This window comes from Mus caroli, unplaced genomic scaffold (assembly GCF_978045245.1).
Source record: "Mus caroli unplaced genomic scaffold, Mus_caroli_1 scaffold_18, whole genome shotgun sequence".
In the NCBI taxonomy this organism is placed as follows: domain Eukaryota; kingdom Metazoa; phylum Chordata; class Mammalia; order Rodentia; family Muridae; genus Mus; species Mus caroli.
This window is the reverse complement of record NW_028227273.1, coordinates 43,633,842-43,659,991: the sequence shown is the minus strand read 5'-3', so window position 1 is coordinate 43,659,991 and position 26,150 is coordinate 43,633,842. Positions and strand designations below refer to the sequence as shown.

Genomic DNA, 26,150 nt, shown 5'->3' with positions numbered 1-26,150 from the left:
ACAGCCTTTATTCTAGATTCTCAGTTTCACTTCACACAAGCACTGTGGCGTGCACAAATTATATGCACATACCAACACACACACATTTCACACAGGTGTGCACACGCATGCATGCAGGGCACATGCACAAACTCACATGTGCATGCATACACAAACATGAATGCACACATGTAAATAAAAACAAAATAATTTTAAAATGTAATTTCATTTCTTTCATAATAGGAGCTCTATTTGGTGTAATGCAGCAAATGACTGTCTTCTGAGTTCTTTCCTTTATGGTAAGATTCACTGGCACTATAAAAGTCAATATACTTCCATTCCTCACTAATTTACAAAACACATAGTTATGTCTTGTATTTGCCCTGAACTTCATAAAGATTTATACGCAAAGATCAGGAGTTATACCGAAGTGGATGCTCACAGTCAGCTATTGGATGGAACACAGGGCCCCTAATGAAGGAGCTAGAAAAAGTACCCAAGGAGCTAAAGGAGTCTGCAACCCTATAGGAGGAACAACGATATGAACTAACCAGTATCCCCAGAGCTGTGTCTCTAGTTGCTATGTTGCAGAGGATGGCCTAGTTGGCCATCATTGGGAGGAGAGGCCCTTGGTCTTGTGAAGATCATATGCCCCAGTATAGGGAAATGCCAGGGCCAGGAAGCAGACAAAAAAGAGCATAGTTTGAAAAATTAGTTGATGTAAAGATTTACTTTCCAGATTGTTCTATATCATGTGCAGATTTGGAAAGAAAATAATCAGTAATTATAAATAAAAATTTTGATGGAAAACAAAATTTGGATTGTTTAAGTATAATGGTTCTTTGTTATACTTAATCAGCCAATTGTATGATAGCAGAAGTCCCTCCATAATGCAGGCTAAAAAAGTCTATTCAATTTTATTTAAAATCTGTATTTGCTATAAAAGTACATATTATAGAATTTACAAGGATTGCAACTATATAGATATGAAATTCATGACATATTGATTAAACATATTGAACAGGTTTTAAAAACTAATTTATATAAATGATTATAATAGCCTATATTATGTTTTGCTATTGAAGCATATGGTAGCAAATTTAAATTTAATTTTAAATTTACATGAATATAAAAAGTTCCATAATTTTATCCATAATGCATATGAAATGGCAATTAAAAGAACTGTACTTTATATAGTTCAGACTAAAGTCAATCAATGCAAGTTATTTCTTTAAAAAAACTCAAAGAATGATTCATTAGTTAAAATGAGAAAAATGCAATTGTTTGAGAAAATCATCCAGTAAATGTTTATATTATATATAGTTACAATTTATATAGTATGATCACAAATTATACTCATGTAATTATAAATGTGAGTTTAGCCACAAGTAAAAATTTCTACTATATATATATATACATGTGTATATATATGTGTGTATGTATATAGGTACAGTTAGTATATAATAGACATACATGAGACAGAACCCATGATGAAGACACAGTAAATAACTCTAGAGCCTTAAATGCTTTCTAAAATGAAAACATTCTTCAAGGACCATACATCTTTTCAGTTAGTCTGAGAATCTATCCTGATTAAAAGAAAGGTCCTTTTGGGCTTTTCATCTGTAGGGTTCTCTGAGTCTAAGATACTATGAAATAATGTGTGGACGCTAAAGTAGGAGTGGCTCTTGACCTTACCCCAGTTTCATGAGATAAGAGGTCACATATCCAGATTTTTTTTTAAAAAAGGATCTAAGATACATTCTATTAAATTGAAGTTTACATTTTTCGTACTTTCAAGAGCATTATCAGAAGCCAAGATGGAGGCAGACCGACAGGAAGAAGATCCCGATCCCGCGTGGGTTTAAATAGCCACAGGTAGTTATGAATATCATATAGGGATAGAATAATTGGGATAGCTTGTCTGATCTAGGTGGGCAGCTTGTATCATTATCAATTGACTCTGAAATTATTGTGTGGAATTCTAGTGAATTGAGAATTTTTGGATACATAAATCTAACTTGTTAATTATAAATAAAGAGAGCATTATCAAATCTTTATAATTTCAAGCTATATTACAGATATGCTTTCATTTAAACTTTATTTTGTGTATGTGGCACATGCTACATAGCAGTTCATTAACATAAATATGAGTTTCCATGTGCAGAAACCCAGAGGCCAATATTGGGTGTCTTCCTCTATCACATTACTTTTTGAGAGAAGGTCTCTTAGAGCTCACCAATATGGAAAAATTGTCTGGCCAATGAACTTCAATGATCCTCTTGTCTCCAGTTCACCCAACACTAGGATTACAGGTGTGTACAACATCCCAATTTTAATGTGTTTTCTTGAAATCTACCCTCATTTCCTCATGCTTTGGTAAGCAAGCACATTACATGGTTCCTTTGCTAAGATATAGATGCTGAAAACCATGTATACCATCTAACTTATATCAGGAAACTTGTAACAACAAATAAGTACATTGGGAGGGATGAACTGACTTGCCTTTCTTTTGAGAAATAAAATAAGCACATAAGTATTTTTTAGTCTATTAAAAACTGAAGCATTAGAAGCCAGTCTCGAAAAAAACCAACCTGAAGCATTAAAAAAAAGATTTTTCAAAAGAGCAGGTGTACTCTTTGACTACTAAAGAAGACTTATTCATTCAAGAAACTTGACATTGGCCAGGTGTAGTAACACATGCCTTTTTAATCCCTGCACTTTAATGGCTGCAACAGGCAGATCTCTGTGAGTTTGAGGCCAGACTGATTTACATAGTAAGTTCCAGGACAAACAAAGCTATGTATTGAAACATGAATAAAAAAAGTAGAAAAGAAAAGGAAAGAATAGAAAAGAGAGGAAGGAAAGGAGGGAAAGGAGGGGGGAAAGGATGAAAGGAGGAACAGAGGAAGGGAGGAGTGGGGGGAAGGAGGGAGGGAGGAAGGGAGATAGGAACAGGAAAGTAGGAGGGTCTGAAAGCTTTGCAAAAGAGCTGCAGTACAAAAGTCAGCTGGTTAAAATGTCTTTACATATCCTCAGTGATTATGGGTATGATTCTATGATTCAAACACATCTTTATCATTTCCTGTTGGTAAAATATTCCCAGTACACATGATGGAATTGCAAGACAACAGTCTTTTCTGAATGTCTTTTATAAATTCCCCGTTACATCTAGCCCTAAGTTTCTGTGCTTCTTTGCTCTTGTTACCACCTTCAAACTCACTAGTTTCTTGTTGGACTGTTTAATTTAATCCCTATTTTCCTTCTATTTTCATCTTTTTTTTTCTCAACAATCCAAGACATTAGGACACATTTTATGTACCACTTCAACTAACATCTTACAAATCACTGATCTCTTTTAATGAGCTTCATCAGCTGTTAATGCCATGAAAATCTTGAACACAACATCTTATAGTTTATGCCCAACTTGCTGAAAGCAGAGCTGGTAATGGACAACAGGAATTTCTTCCATCTTTGATCCTCTCATCCAAATAAAATATCAATATCCGCTATGAGAGCCAAGGACCTGTATGTCTTGGACAAAAATTGTTGAACAGTTGTGGGCTAAGATTTTGTAGCTGACCATCAGGATCATATTGTTCCTAGTAAGGCCCTATTCTCCATAAACTCCTCCTATACATTTGCAATCATGCTAAAAGACCATTCCTGTCCAATACAGGGCATCTGGAAGGCAGAAACCTCACGATGGTTCTGGCTGAGGCTGCATGAGGTGTACTACCATGTAAGCCTCTGCCTCCTGCATTATACCACAGGTGTCTTCACTGCAGTCTGTGGGCTTCCCTTGCTTACTGCACCCTCTTTCCTTTACCTTAAATTTCCTAAGATTTTACCCAAAATAGCTCTTAAAAATTATAATTCCATGTCAGTCCCTGCTATATCTGAAGATCCTGAATGGTCATGTCATAGTACTCTGATGTCTAGTATTCTCAAAATAAGAAGCTACTGAAAGAGGGAAAGTCTTTAATGTTGTGCCCCTGGTAGGTCTAACACACCCCAGTAGATGGTCACATGCCCAAACTATGTGGGCAGCAATAACAGAACTGAGAAAGTATAAGAAAAGAAATGTGCTCACAAAGTAGGTATGAAATGAGGGGCAGATGTGGGAAGGGGATAGAGGAAGAAGATGAAGATGATCAAAATAAAATGTATGAATTCTCAATGGGTTGATTATAAATAATTGTTAAAACTGTCCTCCTTGGCAAACTACTATTTCTACTAGTCTTGATTCTAGTTTTATCTTATCATATATATGCTCTAAAATTAACTAAATAAGACAAAGAATAGAATTATAAATAGGGAATAATGGATTTTCCCTGAAAATAAAATATGTAAACAAAATGTGCAATAAAAACCTGAATCTCTGATACTCATCCAAATATTTAGATGTATATAGATGTGAGAACCTTGACTTTCAAGACAGCCTGAAAAAAACCTGCATTTGATTAATGTAATTTCATAAAGTTCTTGATGCCAGAAATTTCTACTACAGGCATCCATTAAAACCCAAGGTGTTCACTTAGGAAAACTAGAACTTTTTTTTTTCTCATTGGTTCTGATACTTTTAGTCAGTTATTCAACGGTAATTTCTTAGGTTTTCAAAACTCTATGCTCCTAGAATTATATTATGGTGAACAAAATAAAATTTATATGCTTAAGATTGTACTGCTTTTAAAGCGATTTCTATAGGAAATAAAAAATCAGTATGATATGATGGTAATACTGAAGGATGGAAAGGGCAAAGGCTTGAGCGGACGGACATAAGAATGGACAACAAGTTTCAGTGGAGACTGCAGTTTTCTTAGTCCTTTAAGTGCTGGTTAATTTTTATTAAAAATTATTTAGGAATAATTACCATACATAATTCTGCTATATGCCATATTAAACTACAGAATGTTGACAAAGGCATATTTGAAACAAATAATGATTTAAAAAACAAAACAAGATTCAGGACTGGAAAGCTAGTTCCATGGTTAAGAGCATACATTGCTCTTGCAGAGAACACAAACTCATGTTCTAGCACCTAACCTAGACGCTCAGACCAAGCCCAAGGGTCTGAGGTCATCCTCGGGCTTCCACAGGCACCTGCAATACTCACACTCATATATGCACACAGATAAAAATAATTATTAAAATAGTTAACCCTACACTTATTATTTTTATTCAATTTGTGGATATTCACTTTCCTAATGCAGGTGGTACCAAACACAATAATAGAGATTCCTAAAGAAAAATGAGTAAATACAAACCTACTTTTAATATTTTGAATACTATTTTAAACTATGTCTATTCATCATGTACGATTATCTATAAAGTGTATAAATCTGAAGTACAAATTATTATGATTGACATTTTAATAAAAATACTAGCTTGTACACATACCAAAACAAATCTTATCTCCATTTAAAGTTCCTATTTTAAACAGCTACATATCAATTCCTCTGAAGAATACGCAGAGAAACATTCTAGAAATGTTGAATGTTTCATTAAGTGGGGCTACTTCAAACAGAATAGCAGATATTTTAAGGAGCAGGTTCTGTTTTTGGTTTTTACTATTATCTCACCTGGTAGATGGGATTTGGAAGGACAGGGTCTAACAATGTAGCCCAGATACTCTCAAATTCACAAGGCTCCTTCCTCCTAAATGTATGATATCGGTATATGTCACCATGTATAGCTACACATACATTTAAGTACTACAAAATTTCAATCTTTGATTTTTTTTCATTAAAGTATAAGCAGACATAGTTATCACTTTATAAAATTCATCAAAATACAACTTACCTTACATTTTATCATTTTAAGGACAGTGGTTTTAGTTCTATGAACTGCTTCAAAACAGGTAAAATTGAAAACATAACTAAGTACTTTACTATATGCAATACAGGTAGACCCACATAAACACTGCAAATATATGTACTTCCTTCAATGCATTATCACTTAGAACTTCATCCCCAAATTGTTCACATTGCAAATTAAAAGAAAATAAGGCATGGAATTTCATCTTTTTAGTATAAAATGCTATAAATATTGTGACCTCAAGCCCTAGGTGTTTAATGTCTTAGACCAAAACACTGCAATTAATATGAAATTCTAAATCCAGAAAATACTGCCACATAAACAGTATAACAGCCAAGTACTGTCTAAGAAGCCATATGTTTTTTCCCATTGTTCAAAAAAAGGAGATGACTTCCCGTCACTTATGTTTCTGATTAGCAAGGTGATTTATGCCACAATCACTAAAAATGCCAGCAAGTGAATGAGAAAATGCATAGTGACTGCACCAGATGTGCACAATAAACAGGAATCCCATTGTAATCTCTGGTACTTAGTTTATATGAAGGTAATGTAGGAAACACTCTTGAATATGGCAAAGTCACTCTTTTTTTACATTTGACTATAAATGATATGAAATAAATTGTGTGTTTTATACTTTATGGCATGCATACATTGATAAATTAGGTACCATTTTGTATCCCGACTTATCTACAAGACAGACCTGGCTAAGATCATGGGGATTAATTGCTTCAGAAGTGTGAAATGCAGCTTTTCCATTCTTTTCTGCACACTCAGTGAAGAAACAATGATTAATCACTGTTTAACTAGTCTCTTGAGGATCTACAAGATTGCCAAGCAGGACTCATCCTCATAAATCCAAAAAATACAGGTTTAGATTTGTAGCCAGCAACCAAAGGAACTTGAACCTACACTCATTTGTTATCAGATTAAAATAATATCGAGGTTTAACTAAAATTTCCTAGTATACAATTCTCTTTAATCAATTACTTCAATGAGAAATTAAGTTAATAAAATATTAAGTATAGTTTATACACTGCAGAATTGTAGTAATAAACATTCCTTTGAAATTTGTAAAATCTTACAGGGCTAATAATATCAGATGAAGCTAAACTGATAATCTCCCTTACCTGTGTAAGTCCTGTGCTCTATTTATATAAATTAAAATATCTGCAAGCAAAACTAAGCAAAATGGCTTTCTATGTTGAGAAACATTATTCTATATAGCTTGAGCTAAATAGGCAAAAATAGTGATTATTAGTTGTACATACACACACGTATACAAATGCTATGATTACATATATACATTTATATGTACATGTGTGTATATATAACCTTTGTGTGAATCTGGGGATCAACCCAGAGCCTTTGCATGCAGAGCAAATAGTCTGACACTGATTATTGCCTCAGTTTTTGACATAACTATATTTCTGATTGTGTAAAATTTTCAACCTCTCACTTGCATATTACAAAGGATCCAAAACCTATGTAATATTTTGAATAGAAGTACATTAGAAGTTTTAACATGAAAATAATTTAGTGTTTAAGCATAGTCAATTTTCACTAACATCAAGAAACTATAATTTATAACAGTAATATTTCTATCATTAATAACATTTAGACATATTTTTGATAACTAAAATGGTAATATTATAATAATTAGTATAGTGGATAGTAGGATGTCAGTCATTACAAAAGAAAGATTATTAAAAATTTCCTTTTAATGAGTCAACTCTTTATTGGCTACAAAGGACTCTTAAAGTAAGAAAAAATATTTAAAACTTTCAGATTTCAATGTAAAATAGAATACCTGATAGACATATTTAACCTAAACATGTGAAAAAGAAACATTCCTATAATCATAAAGGGTTGGTTCTCTGTGTCTGATCTTCTCCCTGAAAATCATCAGGCTCCTGCAGCTGCTTTCAAAACACTAACTAACCCAGAAGACTGCTAGATGTGAAAGGAGGGCAACTGAGCTCCACTCATGTTCACTAAGGACTTGTGCAAACCCTTGTCAAAGTGAAAGGAGGAGAAGGTGATCCGGACCCTGTTACTTCCTAAAGGTCACTGTGATTTAACATTGGCTGTTTCAAACCTGTTTCAACAGTGAGATCTCTTATCAACTACACACATAACAAAAACTTTTAAAGTTTTACAATGAATTTGGTACATTATCTAATTAAAGTAAAAAAGGGCATATTAAGTAAACTTTCAGATATGAGAGTAGTTATCTTAAATGGTTAGCAAACATTTGTGAATCAAGGGAATATATTCACTCACATTGCTTTTACCTCAATGCTGACATTTAAAGTCTATAAGCAGATCATCACACTTTCTTACATACTCAAACATCTTTTCCATTAATACTTCCCAGGTGGATGAAAAGACTGTCATCCTTCTGTTTAACTCAGAACATACTACTAGAAGAAAGCCCTGCACAGGTAACAGTAGGATAAGTAGACAAGAGGTTGAAATATAAATAGAGCTCTCAGTAGAATGGAGGATAACGGAGAAAGAGTTGGTATATTCTGCATTGAGGATTTCTTTCCTCACCCCCAAGTAATTTTGTGCTTTTTAGGGAAAGGTCTCTGTACATTGCTTAATTTTTTTTATAATTTCATTTTTATGTTTATTGGTGTTTCAGTTGCATGTATGTCTGTATAAGGGTGCCATGAGCCCTGGAACTGAAGTTACAGACAGGTGTGAGCTACCATTTAGCTGCCATATGGTTGCTATGAATTGAACCCGGTTCCTCCTGAAGAGCAGCCAGTGCTCTTAACAGCTAGTCATCTTCCTAGTAACAGATCCCTTATTATTAAGTTACTAGTCTAAACACAAAAATCAAACTCCAGGTGACCATGATATAATGTAGATGTATACCTAAAAACAAAACAAAACAAAAAACAAAAAATTTTATTCCTGCTTAAAGAATGGAATAAACTAAACCGTGCCTTTAAAGTGAGCCAGGATATGACAACATGTCCAATACACCTTATTTCTAGTTACTGTTATGCAGCAAGCACACAGAGGACCAAGGGAGCTCTTGCAGCCTTGTTTCTCCTACCAATATGGACTCTATGCCTATGGAAAACTATAAGGAAAAAAAAAGAGAACAAAGAAATGCTCTTTTATAAGTTGCTTTTGGTCATATTTTATCACAGCAACAAAAAATAATTCAAATATAATATTGTGAAGTACACTCCAAGTCCTTAGTAGAAAAATAATTTGAATCTTTGCTTCAGTTTCCCTTACCCTGTAGGAACTGCCTAGTGATTCCATCCATCTTTTTCGTCCTTTTTGCAAAACTACTGAGAATCTAGCCCAGGGTCCCAAGGTAAGCACTATATCACTCAACTATATCTTCAGATCCCGAGATACTTTCAACTAGAATTTATCCTAACTTCCTATGTATAATATACTGAATGCCCAGCAGAAAAACACTATATAAAGGTCTGAATATTAAAGGCATAAGCAGGAAACTGTTTCTAAAGCCTTGTAAATGAGTTCTATTGGCAAGCTATCATGTGCATATGCTTGTTAAAAGTGGATTCTGGGTATAAAGAGGGTTTTCTTGTCACAGACTCTAGCAAACCTGTAAGTTCAATGGCCTCCAAAACTCTCTAAGAAAGAAATCAGCAAACAGCAAAGAATATTTGTTAAAAATTGTATCTTTGAGAACAGCTAAAGAGAAAAACCATTTCTAACACAAGTTACTATTGTTTACCCCTTGGTATGAAATGTCTGCAATGGGAACAAGGAACCTGAAGACGATCCATGAGAAAAACGCTACTCTGTGAGGCAATGTCTCAGAGAGGCACTCCAGCATGACTGTTTTCTGCATGAAGCTTTAAGCACCTGATTTGATGTTGTTTTTGATTGTTCTCTCAATCAGCTTCCTCTGAAGGTTTCCTGGATGCTGTAAGGGTTGATTTAATGATATTTTGCAATCTATCTGCTGTGGATACTAATTGTTCTTTTACTTTTACTGAATATATGCTTAATATACTCATTAATTTAAAACAGAAAGCCTGACAGCTATAGAGCATTATCAGCAGGAAAAAAGCCTACTGGAGACTCAGTCAAATGAGAAGAGGAAAATAATGAGAAAAAAGAAAAGAAGAAGCCAGTGATGGAACGCAGGAAGTAGAAAATAAAAGACCACATGAACCTTTCTGAGTAACTACTGATGAGGGCAACTTTATTCCCCAAATGACCTCAAACTTAATCTTTGCAGAAGTATCCAAATAAATCCAGAAGTTTTATCGACTATAAAACCAGACTGAGAGTATTAAAAATATTCTATTTTTAAATGTTGACTGAATTTGTGTTCACCTTCTAGGAGAACTTTCACTGAACTACAGATGTTTTAACAACTTCAACTTATTTCAAAGGCTTTCACAGAGCAGAACCTTTATTGAAAAGTAGGAACTGAAAAGGAATCAAAAACAGAGGTCAGCAGATATCTCCCTCAACTAAGCTGCTGCAGCGGAGAAAAACTAATGCAACAACAGTTTCAAATGCTGCTACATGGCCAGGAATGCTAAATCAGACACACTGTGAGGACAGAGGAAAACAACCCATGTCAAAATTCCAGGTTCTTGGAGGGAAAGTATCAGCTATTCGTTAACTGCTACTTCATCACCTATTTAACTCTCAGAAGAAAACTTTAAATTGGCAAGTATAATACACTACAACTCAGAAAAAGAGGTGGGAGCCAAACAGTTCTTGCTCATAAAAGAAATAGCTATTACCAATTCATTTAATTTTTCAATAAAATTATATACAGGTTAAATGACAGAAAACGGTTAAAATCCTAATACATAGTAAAATATATTACATTTTTAAGAATTAATAAATAAAATGGCAATTTGAAAACCAACCAAAAAAATTCATCCCTGATACATTTCACAGTACTACTAAACCGTGAAATTTAGAATATGGATGCACCAACATAATTTAAATCGATATTTAAATGTATCGATGAGTTAAAATTTCCAAGCTCTTTTCCTACATTAAAAGGGTTTTGCTGCTGTTGATGTTGTTGTTTTGGCTTTTGGTTTTTTGAGACACGAATTCTCTGTGTAGCCCTGACTGTCCTGAAACTCACTCTGTAAACCAGGCTGGCCTCGAGCTAAGAAATCTGCCTGCCTCTGCCTCTGAAGTGCTGGGATTAAAGGTATACCTCACCACTCCACTGCCCAGCAAAAGTATTTTCTTTAATAATATACCTCAAAAACATAATGAACACAGATCTTTCTACATAAAACTATAATAATTACACTTAAGTTTTTTGAGGATGACCAAATTGACTAAGAAATAACTTAATGAAAAATCTATACAAAAATATTAGATGGTGTTTGATTTTTTTATATTTCTTCCTTCCCTTATCTCCCTTCCAACACTCTCAATTTTTTTTCTGTGTTAATCATGATTTTATTTATTTATATTTTTTATTACATATTTATTTCATTTACATTTCCAATGCTATTGCAAAAGTCCCCGACACGCTCCCCAACCCACTCCCCTACCCACCCACTCTCACTTCTTGGCCCTGGCGTTCCCCTGTACTGAGGCATATAAAGTTTACAAGTCCAATGGGACTCTCTTTCCACTGATGGCCGACTAGGCCATCTTCTGATACATAAGCATCGAGAGACACAAGCTCCAGGGGGGTACTGGTTAGTTCATAATGTTGTTCCACCTACAGGGTTGCAGATCCCTTTAGCTCCTTGGGTACTTTCTCTAGCTACTCCATTGGGGCCCCTGTGATCCATCCAATAGCTGACTGTGAGCATCCACTTCTGTGTTTGCTAGGCCCCAGCATAGTCTTACAAGAGACAGCTATATCTGGGTCCTTTCAGCAAAATCTTGCTGGTGTATGCAATGGTGTCAGCGTTTGGAGGCTGATTATGGGATGGATCACTGGGTATGGCAGTCTCTAGATGGTCCATCCTTTCGTCACAGCTCCAAACTTTTTCTCTGTAACTCCTTCCATGGGTGTTTTGTTCCCAATTCTAAGAAGGGGCAAAGTGTCCACACTTTGGTCTTCACTCTTCTTGAGTTTCATGTGTTTTGCAAATTGTATCTTATATCTTGGGTATCCTAAGTTTTGGGCTAATATCCACTTATCAGTGAATACATATCATGTGAGTTCTTTTGTGATTGGGTTACCTCACTCAGGATGATGCCCTCCAGGTCCATCCATTTGCCTAGGAATTTCATAAATTCATTCTTTTTAATATCTGAGTAGTACTCCATTGTGTAAATGTACCACATTTTCTGTATCCATTCCTCTGTTGAGGGGCATCTGGGTTCTTTCCAGCTTCTGGCTATTATAAATAAGGCTGCTATGAACATAGTGGAGCATGTGTCCTTCTTACCGGTTGGGACATCTTCTAGATATATGCCAGGAGAGGTATTGCTGGATCCTCCAGTAGTACGATGTCCAATTTTCTGAGAAATGGCCAGACTGATTTCCAGAGTGGTTGTACAAGCTTGCAATCCCACCAACAATGGAGGAGTGTTCCTCTTTCTCCACATCCTCGCCAGCATCTGCTGTCACCTGAAATTTTTGATCTTAGCCATTCTGACTGGTGTGAGGTGGAATCTCAGGGTTGTTTTGATTTGCATTTCCCTGATGATTAAGGATGTTGAACATTTTTTCAGGTGCTTCTCAGCCATTCGGTATTCCTCAGGTGAGAATTCTTTGTTTAGCTCTGAGCCCCATTTTTTAATGGGGTTATTTGATTTTCTAGAGTCCACCTTCTTGAGTTCTTTATATATATTGGATATTAGTCCCCTATCTGATTTAGGATAGGTAAAGATCCTTTCCCAATCTGTTGGTGGCCTTTTTGTCTTATTGACGGTGTCTTTTGCCTTACAGAAGCTTTGCAATTTTATGAGGTCCCATTTGTCAATTCTCTATCTTATGGCACAAGCCATTGCTGTTCTATTCAGGAATTTTTCCCCTGTGCCCATATCTTTGAGGCTTTTCCCTACTTTCTCCTCTATAAGTTTCAGTGTCTCTGGTTTTATGTGGAGTTCCTTAATCCACTTAGATTTGACCTTAGTACAAGGAGATAGGAATGGATCAATTCGCATTCTTCTACATGATAACCACCAGTTGTGCCAGCACCATTTGTTGAAAATGCTGTCTTTTTTCCACTAGATGGTTTTAGCTCCCTTGTCAAAGATCAAGTGACCATAGATGTCCAACACTCTCATATAGCTCTCTCCAGTCTTCTTCAAATGCATGACCACATTTTTAACTAATTGGTATTTATGTATCAGTTTTTAATGTTCGACAACAACTTGTATTATTAGTGGCTCATCATATACAAAAAGCAACAATATAGGGATGAAATTTGAAGTATAAATATATAATATAGATATGCAAACTCTAACAACATATCTAGCAATAAGATTATTGTGGTTCAGTAAGAATTTATCAAATACAATACAGCATGATAAGATCACTAAACAAATTAAAAAGGTCATATTCTTTTGGAAAATATATATTCAACAACTGTTTTTATGTAGTATCTGATTCATTTTATTGAAAATAATTCATGGCTTATGAATGTGTTTGCAGTAACTTATTATATCCTGATGTTGTATTTCATTATTTTACCTTTCAGTCATATCTAAAAAGCTATAAAAATATTTTTCTAAATTCTATGATATATTTGGAGAATATAAGTATTGTTATCCATTTCTTAGATAATAAAACACACTGTTGGGCATTTTGGCTAAGGTCACCATTTTGACTCCCCAGCAGAGGAATATTTCCATTCATTTTCCTAGCACTCTGTCTCTTTCCATAACTGATCCTGTTTCACTCTTTCCTCCCCCTCCTTTTTCCCACTCAGTTCCCTCCCTTCCTCTGCCTCCCATGTTGATTTTGTTCAATGTCCCATGTTTGATGGGATTCAAGCATCCTTACTTGGGCATTCCTGGTTGTTTAACTTTTAGATCTCTGGGGTGTATCATGGGTATTCTCTACTTTTTGGATACTATACACTAATCAGTGAATAGAGGCCATGAGTGGCCTTTTGGATCTGGCTTACGTTAATTAGAATACTTTTCTAGTTCTATCCATTTGCCTGTGAAATTCATGATGTCTCTGTATTAAACAGCTAAATAGTATTTCACTGTATAAATGTGTCACATTTTCTGTATCCATTCTTCACTTGAAGGACATCTGGGTCGCTTCTAATTTTTGGCTATTACAAATAAAGCTGCTATGTACATAGTGGAGCACATGTCCTTGGGGTTTGTTGGAGCATCTTTTGGATATACGTCCAGGACTGGTATAGATGGGTCCTCAGGTAATAGTAGTCCATTTTTCTGAGAAACTACTAGATTGATTTCTAGAGTGGTTGTACAAGTTAGAAATCCCACCAGCAATCGAGGAGTGTTCCTCTTTCTTCACATCCTTGCCAGCATGCTCTGTCACTTGAGTTTTTGATCTTAGCCATTCTGATTGGTGTAAGGTGCAATTTCAGGGACATTCTGATTTGCATTTCACTGATGATTAAGGATGTTGAACATTTTTTAAGTGCTTCTAGGACATTCAAGTTTATGTGTTGAGAATTCTGTTTAGCTCTGTACCCCATGTTTTGATTGTGTTGTTTTTTGTTGTTGTTTTTGTTTTGATTTGTTTTGTGTTTTGAGTCTACATTCCTCAGTTTTTTTGTATATTTTACATACTAGCCCTCTATCAGATGTAGGGTTACTGAAGATTTTTTTCCCAATCTGTACATTGCCTTTGTCCTATTGACAGTGTCCTTTGCCTTACAGAAACTTTTCAGTTTCATGAAGTTCCATTTATCAATTGTTGATCTTAAAGTCTGAGCCATTGGTGTTCTGTTCAGGAAATTTTCTTCTGTGCCAATGAATCAAAGCTACTTCCCACTTTCTCAGATATAAGATTGAGTATATCTGGTTTTACGTTGAGGTTCCTGATCCACTTTGACTCAAGATTTGTGCAGGGTAATAAATATTAATCTGTTTGCATTCTTCTATATAAAGATAGCCAGTAAGACTAACACTATTATTGAAGATGCTTTCTCTGCTAAAATTTTGGGGGTCATTTATGTATACTATCATATCATCCTTGAATAGTGATACTTTGATGTCTTCCATTCCAATTTGTATTGCTTTGATCTCCTTTGGTTGTCTCATTCCTCTAGCTACAATATTAACTACTATATTGAATAGACAGGGAGAGAGTGGACAGCCTTGTCTTGTCCTTGATTTTAGTTAGATTGCTTCAAGTTTCTCTCCATTTAATTTGATGTTGGCTATTGGCTTTTATTATCTTTAGGTATTTGTCTTGAAACTCTGATCTCCTTAGGTCTTTTAACATGAAGAGGTGTTGTATTTTGTCAAAGGCGGCTTCTTCCGCATCTAATAAGGTGATCATGTTTTTTTTTTTTTTAATCTGTTTATGTGGTGGATAACACTGATAGACATTCATACATAGAACTATCCCTGCATCCCTGGGTTGATTCCTGAGTTTGATTGTTTCCTGCCTTCTCCTCCTCTTGGGTGAGATTGCTTCTTTTTGTTCTAGAGATTTCAGGTGTGCTGTTAAGTTGCTATGTAGGATATCTCCAATTTCTTTATGAAGGTACTTAGTGCTGTGAATTTTCCTCTTAGCAGTGCTTTCATGTCCCATAAGTTTGGGTACTTTCTGTTTTCATTTCATTGAATTCTAGATTTAAATTCTTTTTCTTCCATAAGTGATCACTTAGCAAAGAACTGTTCAGTTTCCATGAGTATGTGGGTTTGCTGTTTTTTCGGCTGTTGCTGATGTTCATTTAGCCTTAATCCGTGGTGATGTGATAAAATGCAGGGGACTATTTGAATCTTCTTGTATGAGTTGAGGCTTGTTTTGTACCTGAGTACATGGTCAATTTTGGAGAAGGTTCCTTGAGGTGCTGAGAAGAAGGTATATTCATTTTGTTTAAGGGTGAAAGGTTCTGTAGATATGAGTTATTTTGGTTCATAACATCTGGTAATTTTATTTTGTCTCTATCTGGTTTCTGTTTCAATGTTGAGAGTGGGATGTTGAAGTACCCAGCTATTATTGTTTGGGATCTAATCTGTGTTCTGAGCTTTAGTTAAGTCTCTTTTATGAAAGTGAGTGCCCTTACATTTGGGGCATAGACACTCAGAATTGAGACTTCATCTTGGTGGATTTTTCTTTGAGTATGAAGTCATTCTCCAGCTCTTTTGATTAATTTTGGTTGAAAGTCTATTTCATTAGATATTAGAATATCTAATCTACTCCAGCTTGTTTCTTGGGTCCATTTTCTTGGAACACCTTTTTGCAGTCCTTTACTTTGAGTTAGTGTCAATCTTTGTAGTTGAGGTATGTTTCTTTTATACAGCAGAATAATGGATCCTGTTTAGTATCCAGTCTGTTAGCTCGTGTCATTTTACTGGTGAATTGAGTCCATTGATGTTGAAAGATATTAATGAACAATGATTGTTAGTTCCTGTTATGTTGTTGTTTGAGGAAGCAGTATGTGTGTTATTCTCTTTTTTAGGTTTGATATAAGATGAGTAATTTCTCGTGTTTCCTTGGGTGTAGTTACCATATTTCTGTTGGAGGTTTCCTTCTAATATTCTCTGTAGGGGTGAATTAGTAAAAAGATACTGCTTAGGTTTGGTTTTGTCATGGAATATACCTTGTTTTCCCCATCTATCATGATAAAAAGTTTTTCTGGATATAGTACTCTGGGCTGGCATCTGTGATATCTTAGGGTCTACAAGACATCTGTCCAAGATATTCTGGCTTTTAGAGTCTATGTTGAGAAACTGGGTGTAATTCTGATAGATCTGCCCTGTTAGTTGGCCTTTTTCCTTTAGAGTTTTTAATGTTCTTACTTGTTAGGTACATTTAGTGTTTTAATTATTATGGGACGGGAAGATTTTCTTTTCTAGTCCAATCTATTTGGTGGTCTATAGGCTTCTTGTATGTTTATGGCCATTTCTTTCTTTAGGTTAGGGAAATTTTCTTCCATGATTTTGTTAAACATGTTTTCTGACCTGTTGAACAGGGAATGTTCATCCTCTTCTATTCCTATTATTCTTTCTTTTTTTTTAAAACAAGAAGTTTATTTAAACAACAAGATGCTTGAATTGAAGGGAAAACTATCTAGGATCATTTTGTTCAAGAGTAATTTATCCCTACTTAAAAGACAGATTGCCCTACATGTAACAGCTACGTACAAAAAAGTTATAAAATTGTCTTTGGTTTTATAATGATAAATGAAAAACATTAAAATTCTCCAATCGAACAAGGTATGCAAGGATTTGGTGTTGTTAGGTTCTTTTGTTAAAACAATGAGAGCAAAATAACTTACTGGAATATAAAGATAAGAGCTGAATGAGCATGCCACTAATGGAGAAGGGGGTATTTTCACAAACCCAGTATTTCCCCCAGACCATCTCCATCTGATGTCAACCAGAACAGAACATTGGTCATTTAGTTTAAAAAAGGAAAAGAAAAAAAGAGCACTATGCGTGTGCACATACACCAGTTACTTTATGTACAATAAAGAAATGGGGACAGGGAAATGAAAGAAGAGAAAACTATCCTGTGGTAGTCAGGATGTGGTGGGACCAAACTGTGGCTTTCTAATTGAGAATGTATTCTTGGTCTATAACAAAATTCTGGAGTAAAGTAGCAGGCTCCCTTTTTAGTAGACACCTCCAGTCTGCTGCTGGAACACATCAGTCATATCTTCATCCTCTATTTCCAACTGGCTAAGTGTGTCTGTTTCGTTGATTGGCTGCCCATCAAACCGGAATCTGATCTGCCTCATTGACAAACCCTGCCGTTCACAATAGGCTTTCATTAGTTTACTAAGTAGTGTATGCCTCTTAATCTTAAACTGCACCACAGAACCATCCTATCCCACCACCTTCAAATTAATATGATCGTTGTTCTCAGTCTTGACCCCTTCCTTGGGTTTCTCGTCTGCCATGGTGAGCGCCGGAGTCTCCTCAGCTGCCACTTCACAAAAGAGGCACCAGGTCCGCACTGAGGGAGCACACAAGCAGCACCAGGAGCAGCAGGAGGAGGCGGCAGCGGTGGATGAGGCAGAGGGCATATGCACGTCGTTATTCCTATTATTCTTAAGTTTGGTCTTTTCATTGTGTCACAAATTTCCTGGACTATATGGGTTAGGAACATTTTACACTTTGCATTTTCTTTTACCTAAGCATCAATATCTTCTATGGCATCTTTGAGCCCTAAAATTCTCTCTTCCAGCTCTTCTATTCTCTTGTGATGCTTATGTCTGTATTTCCTGTTCTCTTTCCTAGGTTCTTCATTTACAGGGTTGCTTCCATTTGTGATTTCTTTATTGCTTCTATTCCAATTTTTGTTCATTTCCTTCACCTGTTTGATTGTATTTTCCTGCATTTCTTTAAGGGCTTCTTCTACCTGTATGACTGTGTTTTCCTGTATTTCTTGGAGGGAATTATTTATATTCTCTTTAAAGGCCTCTATCATCTTCATGAGATGGGATTTAAGGTCACAACCTTGCTCTTCATGTATGTTAGGAAATCCAGGGCTTGCTGTAGTGAGAAAGGTGGATTTTGGTGATGCCATATTGCATTGTGTTAGGTTGAATATGTTCTTGCACTTGCCTTCTACCATCTGTTTTTTGTTTTATTTTGCTTTGTTTTGGTTTGTTTGTTTGTTTGTTTGTTTTGGTGTTGACTAGCCTGGATGACCTGGGTTGGCATGCAGGCTTACCAGGAAGCAGGTAGAACTGTATGTCTTAGTTAGCACAGGCTATCTGGGAGGCAGACAGAGCTGTGGGGTGAGGGGACAGAGTGTCCATTGATCTGCAAGAGCAGGTGGACATAAGAATCAGAAGGGAGATGGAGCATATATCTTCAGGGCTTTGTGGGGTCCCAGCAGGCCAGTGGATTGGAGTAAGGGACTAACCTGAGTCCCTGATAAGAGGGAGCCTTCTGGGAGACAGGCAGGGCTTGGGGGAGGAACAGCACACAAACAGTCCATGAGTGCAGGTGGATGTACATAAAGATGACTTTTTAAAGTTAAAAATATTTATTTTTCATATAACATATGCATACTTGAGGACTACATACTTAAATAATACTTACTATACCATGATGTCACTATTTGAAGAATGATAGCTATTTAAGAAATGTGACTAATCAAATTAAAAAGTAACAAAGTAAGTACCTCAAGTAGCTATAATGATATTTCTAAACACATACTTTAGAAGCATTTAAATATCAAGTCAAATTTCAACTTCTTACTCTGGAAGGATCATAAACTAACTGCACTATGACAGTATATATTTAAAACAAGAAGAATCTAGTACATCATTAGAGAAAACAAAGAAGAATAAGAATAAAGAGAAGGAGGAGGAGAATGGGGATGAGAAAGAGAAGAAGAAAAAAAAGGAAAAGAAAAAGGTAAAGGAGGAGGAGGAGGAAGAGGAGGAGGGAACAATATAAGCAAAGTTAGTAAAACCAGAAAACCATCCCTATGGTAAGGCTGTACACAACTGACTTCCTCAGCAGTCCACATACACAATTATTTTTACCATTCCAATGGAGGGAGTGACATTTCTTTTTCTGGTAATTTTCATGGAAATTACATAAATATTGGAAATCTAGAAATAGAAACTAGATGTATACATGCATATACAAAAATGTTGTCAGTGTATAAGTTGCTGCTATCCTGGGAATCAAAAAATTTATGTAACATCTGGTTTCATATTTTTATAATTTTTTCCTAATTAATATGCATATTTAATGCCTAAGAACTCAGACCATCTCATGCATGTGTGTTCTTCTCTCCCTCTGTCTCTGTCTGTCTCTTACTCTATGTCGGTCTGTCTGTCCTGACTATGCATCCTCTTTTGTTTAGATTTGTTTTGTTTTTAAATTTCAATCATATGTTTCTAGGGGAAAGTCTAAGTAGGCAAAAAACAAGATTTTATTTGGACACAATAATTTTTAAATGTAAACAAAAAAGTAAACCAACTTTTAAAAATAATGCAGAAGTCAAGAGTTTTCAATTATGTGCATGAAAGTCACATATTAAATAAGGCCTCAACAGTCTAGTAAAAATCATGAAAGCATAATTGTAGTGTTATTTAAGCCTTTTGACCCCTTCCTAAGTTCCAAACTAACTGTAAAGCAAAGCTCGTCCCTCACTTCCTAGCCTCGCTAAGGTTTCACAGCTCATCAACATGTCAAGCTAAGTGAGCTCCATAGGACCTCACCATGGAGTCTCCAATCCTGCGCAAAGCTGGATTTGGAAAGTTAGTACCTCAATCCAGCCAGGAGAATGTCCCAGCTCCATGCCAACCTGTTCCATTCCCACACTCCAATTTCTAATTCAGAGTGCACACACTGCACACCATTATAGCCTGATGAATGATGAAGACTATCACCTACATGTGCAGTCCTTAGCTTGTTGAACTGCCTAGGCAGACTCAAGCATAAGCTACATTCTCACACTTTCATGGTCACAAATAAATTGGAATTCTCTTCTCACTCCAAACAAAACTCAAAATTTGAAAATTTGAAAGACCGACCTTGAGACATAACTATGACTCTTCAGATATAACCTAACACATAAGTTAAGAAAGAAGTCTACATGACCACAGTAACATCACAACATCACTAAAAAAAAAAAAAAAAAAAAAAAAAAAAAAAAATACTGTCACAACAATAGTCTCCACCATGAAAACATAGTAGTTTCATAATTGTTTTCCAATAAGAATTATTTAGATGGATCCCAGGACAAAGAATTTAGGACATCCTGAGTTTTTCAGTCAAATGGATGGAACTAGAAAATATTATCCTGAGTGAGGTAACTCACACCCAAACGGGCATATACTCACTAATAAGTGGATAGTAGCCAAAAAAGAAAAGTATAGAATAGCAAAGATATCATCCATAGAAATCAAAAAGGTCAACAAGCTGAAGGGCCCAAGTGAGGATACCTCAGTCCCACTTGGGAGGGAGAAGAAAGCACCATAAGAGGGAAGGAGGGAAGAATCTGGGACAGAAAAAGAATCTGGGACAGGGGTGTGGGGGAGGGGTAAGAGAGGGGAACATGATCTGGTATTAGATGGGGTAAAAGACTGAAGCCCTGAGGACCAGCAGAAAGAATGGAGGTAAGAGGTGGGAGGACCCTCCAGAATGTACCAGAGACCAAGGAGGTGAGAGACTCTCAGGACTCAAAGGAAGGGACCCTAGATGAAATGCCCCACAATGGGGAGAGGGAACATGTTGAGCCCACCTCCAGCCGAAAGACAGGACATTGAATGAGAGAAGGGGTTGCCATCCGGCAGTCAAAACTCTGACCCATAATTGTTCCTGTCTGAAAGTACTACAGGGATGGAAATGGAGAAGAGCCTGAGGAAAAGAAGGTTCAGTGACCCCAAAGTAGGATCCAGCTCAAGGGGAGGTCCCAAGGCCTGACACTATTCCTGAGGCTATGGAGCACTCACAAAAAGGGACCCATCATGACTTCCTCCAAAAGATGCAACAAGCAGCTGAAAGAGTCAGATGCAGATATTTGCACCCAACCAAAGAGCAGAAGTTGCTGACCCCCATGGTTGATTTAGGGAAAAGCTGGAAGAAGAAGCTGAGAAGGGCAACCCTGTAGGAGGACCAGCACTCTCAATTAACCTGGACCCCGAGATCTCTCAGACACTGGATTACCATCCAGGCAGCATACACCAGCTGATATGAGGCTCCCAACAACAGCAGCAGAGGACTGCCAGGTCTAGGTTCAGTCAATGAAGATGCACCTAACCCTCAATAGACTGGAGGTCCCAGGGAGTTTAGCGGTATAGTAGGGGATGGGGGATACATCCTCCTGGAGACATGGAGACAGGGGGACAGGGAAGAAGTATGGGATGTGGAAAAGTCAGGGGGTGGACCGGGGGAAATAAATTGTCGAGTGTAAAAAAAAAAAAAAAGAAGAAGAAGAAAAGAAAAAGAAAGAATATTAAAAAATAACAATTGCAAACAGAAGGAATTCAAGGACACAAAAATAAGACATAAACAAATGAATTTAATGATAATAGGACTAAACCTCTAAGTAAAGTCTAATCAACACAAATAATCACCTAAATGAAATTAAGATAATTCAGAATTTGAAAACTGAATTCAGTAAACAAACAGAACTATATAAGACAACTCAAGCTGAAATAAAGATAGAATTTAAAAACTCAATCCAATTAGAAAAGCCAAAGGGGAAAGCCTAATCAGTACAATAGATTGAGAAGATGGAATACCAGGACTTGAATTGAAAGAAAAATTGTACCACTAAAAGAATATGAAATATTAAACACACATACAAACACAATATGCCAGAAATTAGAAATACCATAAAAACATTACATCTACAACAATGGAGGAGGAAGGGTAGAACACACTACACCTTTCAATAACTTTAGTAATGTTCTAAACTCATCGAAACATGAGTATGTAATAGATTAAGAAATATATTCCAGTTTTTTGTTTTCTACATGATAACTCCCTTTTCAGAAGAAGAAACACTTCAAAAGGATGAGAAAAAGTATTCTAAATAGATGGAGCTAGAAAGCAACTAAGGTGTCACTACCTTAACATCTAACAAAACATCCGGCAACCTAGGATTAACCAAAGAGATAAAGAAAGATACTTCATTCTGGCCTGGGGAATATTAACCAAGAAGATATTATAATTTTAGACATATATGTACCAAATTTAGGTACATATGGCTGAGCAAGACAAAGATTAATTCAAATCAAAAGTATTTCAGTACCCTACTTTCTGCAAAGGATGGGCAATCTAGTCAAAAACTGAACAGAGAAACATCAGAACTAAGTGACAATATATATCAAAATAAAATAACAAATATTTATAGAGTATCATAACTAGATACCAAATCTACATAATGTACACAGCACTACATGAAAGTTTCTATAAAACAGACTATATACTGAGACACATACAGATCTGACCAAATACCTAATTATTGAAATGGCTCAGTATGACTTAAAAACAAAGTCTAAAGTCAACAGGGAAAAAATCTACAGCACACAAACTCATGGATGATATCAACACATTACCAAATGGTGACTAGATTAAAGAAAAACAAGAAAGAAAAATAACAAAATTAAATAAAACTGAAACATAACATAACAAAACATCTGAGGAACACTGAAAGCAGTCCTATGAGAGAAATTAATAGTTAAAGTGCCTACATTATAATAAATTTTTTTTTAAAAATTTAAAAGAACACTAATAAATAACTTAATAAAACTACTCAAGGATTTAATGACAAAGAAGCCAAAGTCAACTCCAGTAAAGAGAAAGAAATGATAGAAATTCAAAACATAAATAAAATAAAATAAAATAAAATAAAAAGAATACAATGAATCCAAGATTCTAGAAGCTGGTTCTTTGAAAAAATAAACAAGATCATCAGACTCGTAGTACAATAAACAAAAAGTAACCCAAATTATCAGAATCAGAGATAGGCAAGAAAACACTACAAAGAAAACAAACAAATTCAGAATATTTTAAAGGAATACATTAAAAATGTATACCCTTAAAGACAAAAAAAAAAAAAAGATGAATTTCTAGAATCATTAAAGCTGTAAAGCTAATACAAGTGACCATCAATTGAAACAAATGTAAAAATGGACTGGGAGATTTTAAAGCCTTCAAATAAAAAGCCCAGGTCGATTCACAGCAAAATTCTACTGGACTTAAACTATACAAAAAAAGAAGAGAGGAGGGGAGGGGAGGGGAGGGGAGGGGAGGGGAGGGGAGGGGAGGGGAGGGGAGGGGAGGGGAGGGGAGGGGAGGGGATAAAGGGAGAGAGAGAAGGAGTACTTCTAAATTTCTATGAAGTCAATATTACTACATCACACAAAAGAGGTAAAGACTCAACAACAAAACAAACTACAAACCAATATCCTAATGAACATAGATATAAAAATTCTTAATGAAATACTTGCAAAATGAATATAAGTATATATAAAGAAGATCATTCACTACAATAAAATTTGATTTACTTCAGAGAAGAAGGGAAGGGTCTAAGTTAATAAATGTGATTATCACATAAATGGACTCAAACAAAAAGATCACAAGACAATCTCAAGAGATATAAAAAGGCCTTTGACAAAATCCAAAATGATTTTATGATCAAAAAGTTTTACAACAGGATGGGAGGGAAGCTACCTCAACCAACTGAAAACCATATATGATAAAGCTGTATTCAAAAACATCCTAAATGGAAGAACTTGAAGTAATTCAATTAAAATCAGAAATGACACAGTGCTGGTAAGTATTCCCACTTGCTTCGATATAATTAATATGTGAAACACTAGCTAGACCATTAAGACAAGAAAAGTAAATAAAAGTAATACAAACGGATAAAGAAGATAAGTTTTGTCCATTTACAGAGATGACAGAATGGTATAATTTGCAGACATATTATACATAAAAGATCTCAAAAATTCTGCAAGAAATCTTCCAGAAATGATCTATTTTTCAGCAAAGTCAGGGACACAAAAATCAGATTACAAAATTCAGAAGCCATTCTATATACCACTAACAATACACTTAGAGATCATAGAAACAGGTGCTTCTGGGGGGGGGGGGATCTAAGAATATCCCTAGCTGTGTTAGTTTGAATGAGAAGGACTGTTATAAGCTCATATGTTTGACTCTTTAGTATAGCTTTGGGGAACTGGATTGATTACTTGGTGTGACAGAAACCATTACAGAAATACACAACTGGTCAGAGAGAGACTGACTATGCGGTGACAATCCTCAGCAGATACATCCACAACATAATCTCTCCTACTGCAGATCTTATTTCTGAATACTAAGTTTGAATATAAAACTGAAGTAACCATAAGCATAAGCTATAGAGAGGAGACAAAACTAGTAAAACACAGCTGGTGTGTGTGTGTGTGTGTGTGTGTGTGTGTGTGTGTGTGTGTGTGTGTATGTGTGGTCAAAGTAGAAAAGTAGAGAAAGAGAGAAGGAGGGAAAGGAGGGGGGAGAGAGGGAGAAAGGGAGGGAGGGAGGGAGGGAGGGAGAGGGGGAGGAGGAGGGGAGGGGGAAGGAGAGGGAAAATATGAACTTAAAATGGAATTAGACCACATAGAGTGATAATGCTCTCCCCAGGAGCCATACAAAAGTTCCACTGTTGAGCAGCTTAGTCCCAAGGACTTCCAGAACAATACAGACTACTTTCACTGCCCTTTGTTTCCTTCCTGAACTTGAAGGGAAGCTCCTACTGCTTAAGAGAGCACATATTTCAGACATAAAGTTAGGAGGAATCAAGATGAAACTGACCTGAAGTCTCTTCCAGAGGACAAGCTCTAAGAATAATGGAAGGTGTTACGCAAACTATCAAAGGAGTAAAACAATCAATATTCATACCCAGCTATATAACCTAAGAACTACAATGTTTGGCCTGGCAAGATATCTTTAGTGATACAATAGTGGCATTTTTAGCTTGGGAATAACCATAGTTATGACTTTGACTTTAAGACCTGTTCAATAGGAGATAATTGATGTCAGATACAGTAAAACGAATCAACTAATAGGGGTAAGAGAGGGTATAGACCCTAGAGGAGAACCAACTCTTGCCATTTTTCTTAAACTAATATAATTTCTGATGTTATTATATATATGGATATGCTTATAGCCATAGATAACTGTAGCTCTCAACACTTGCACCATTCCGAGATTACTGCAGAGATCCATGTTGGTCAAGATGCACAGAGTACTGACAATAAAGTGTACACCCACATCTAATAAAACATGATGCAAAACCGACATCTAAAGCTCAGGGAGCACTGGTGAGAGCACAGAGTGATGACTAGAGCCAGGATGCTGGCTGTGCGATACTGCCTTCCAGTCATGACAGGAAAGCCTGCCCATCAAATACCAACAGTGTGGTTTCCAAAAGAAGACCCGCATAATAACAACACTATTGACATAACATGGATGAGGGTATTTCACAAGGACCCACTCCTAGGTGAAGAGCTACAGGCATTAATGGCTACTGACTGAAGAATTTGTTTTCTCCAAGGATTAGTCTCCAGAAAGGCTATAAAAATCATACATGGTCAGCCTTAGACTCCTGTAGATACAAACAACACAAAATAGACTCAGCAGGTTTTATATACACAAGCACACGAATAACAATTAAAAAAAAAAGGTCATGAATTGGCACAGGACTAGGAGTGACATGAGAAGAGTAGGAGAAAGAGGTGGAAATGATGTCAATATAGTACTTACAATTATCAAAAAATACAAGTTTTTAAAAGAGCAAG

General features: G+C 35.9%; 1 protein-coding gene and 1 pseudogene across 1 annotated transcript in view; both read right to left on the bottom strand.

Moving 5' to 3' along the window:
- Tbc1d5 (TBC1 domain family member 5) overlaps positions 1–26,150 on the bottom strand; it is a 462,126-nt gene that overhangs the window by 348,821 nt on the left and 87,155 nt on the right. The window lies entirely within an intron of this gene.
- LOC115029731 (small ubiquitin-related modifier 2 pseudogene) lies at positions 14,704–18,368 on the bottom strand (annotated as a pseudogene).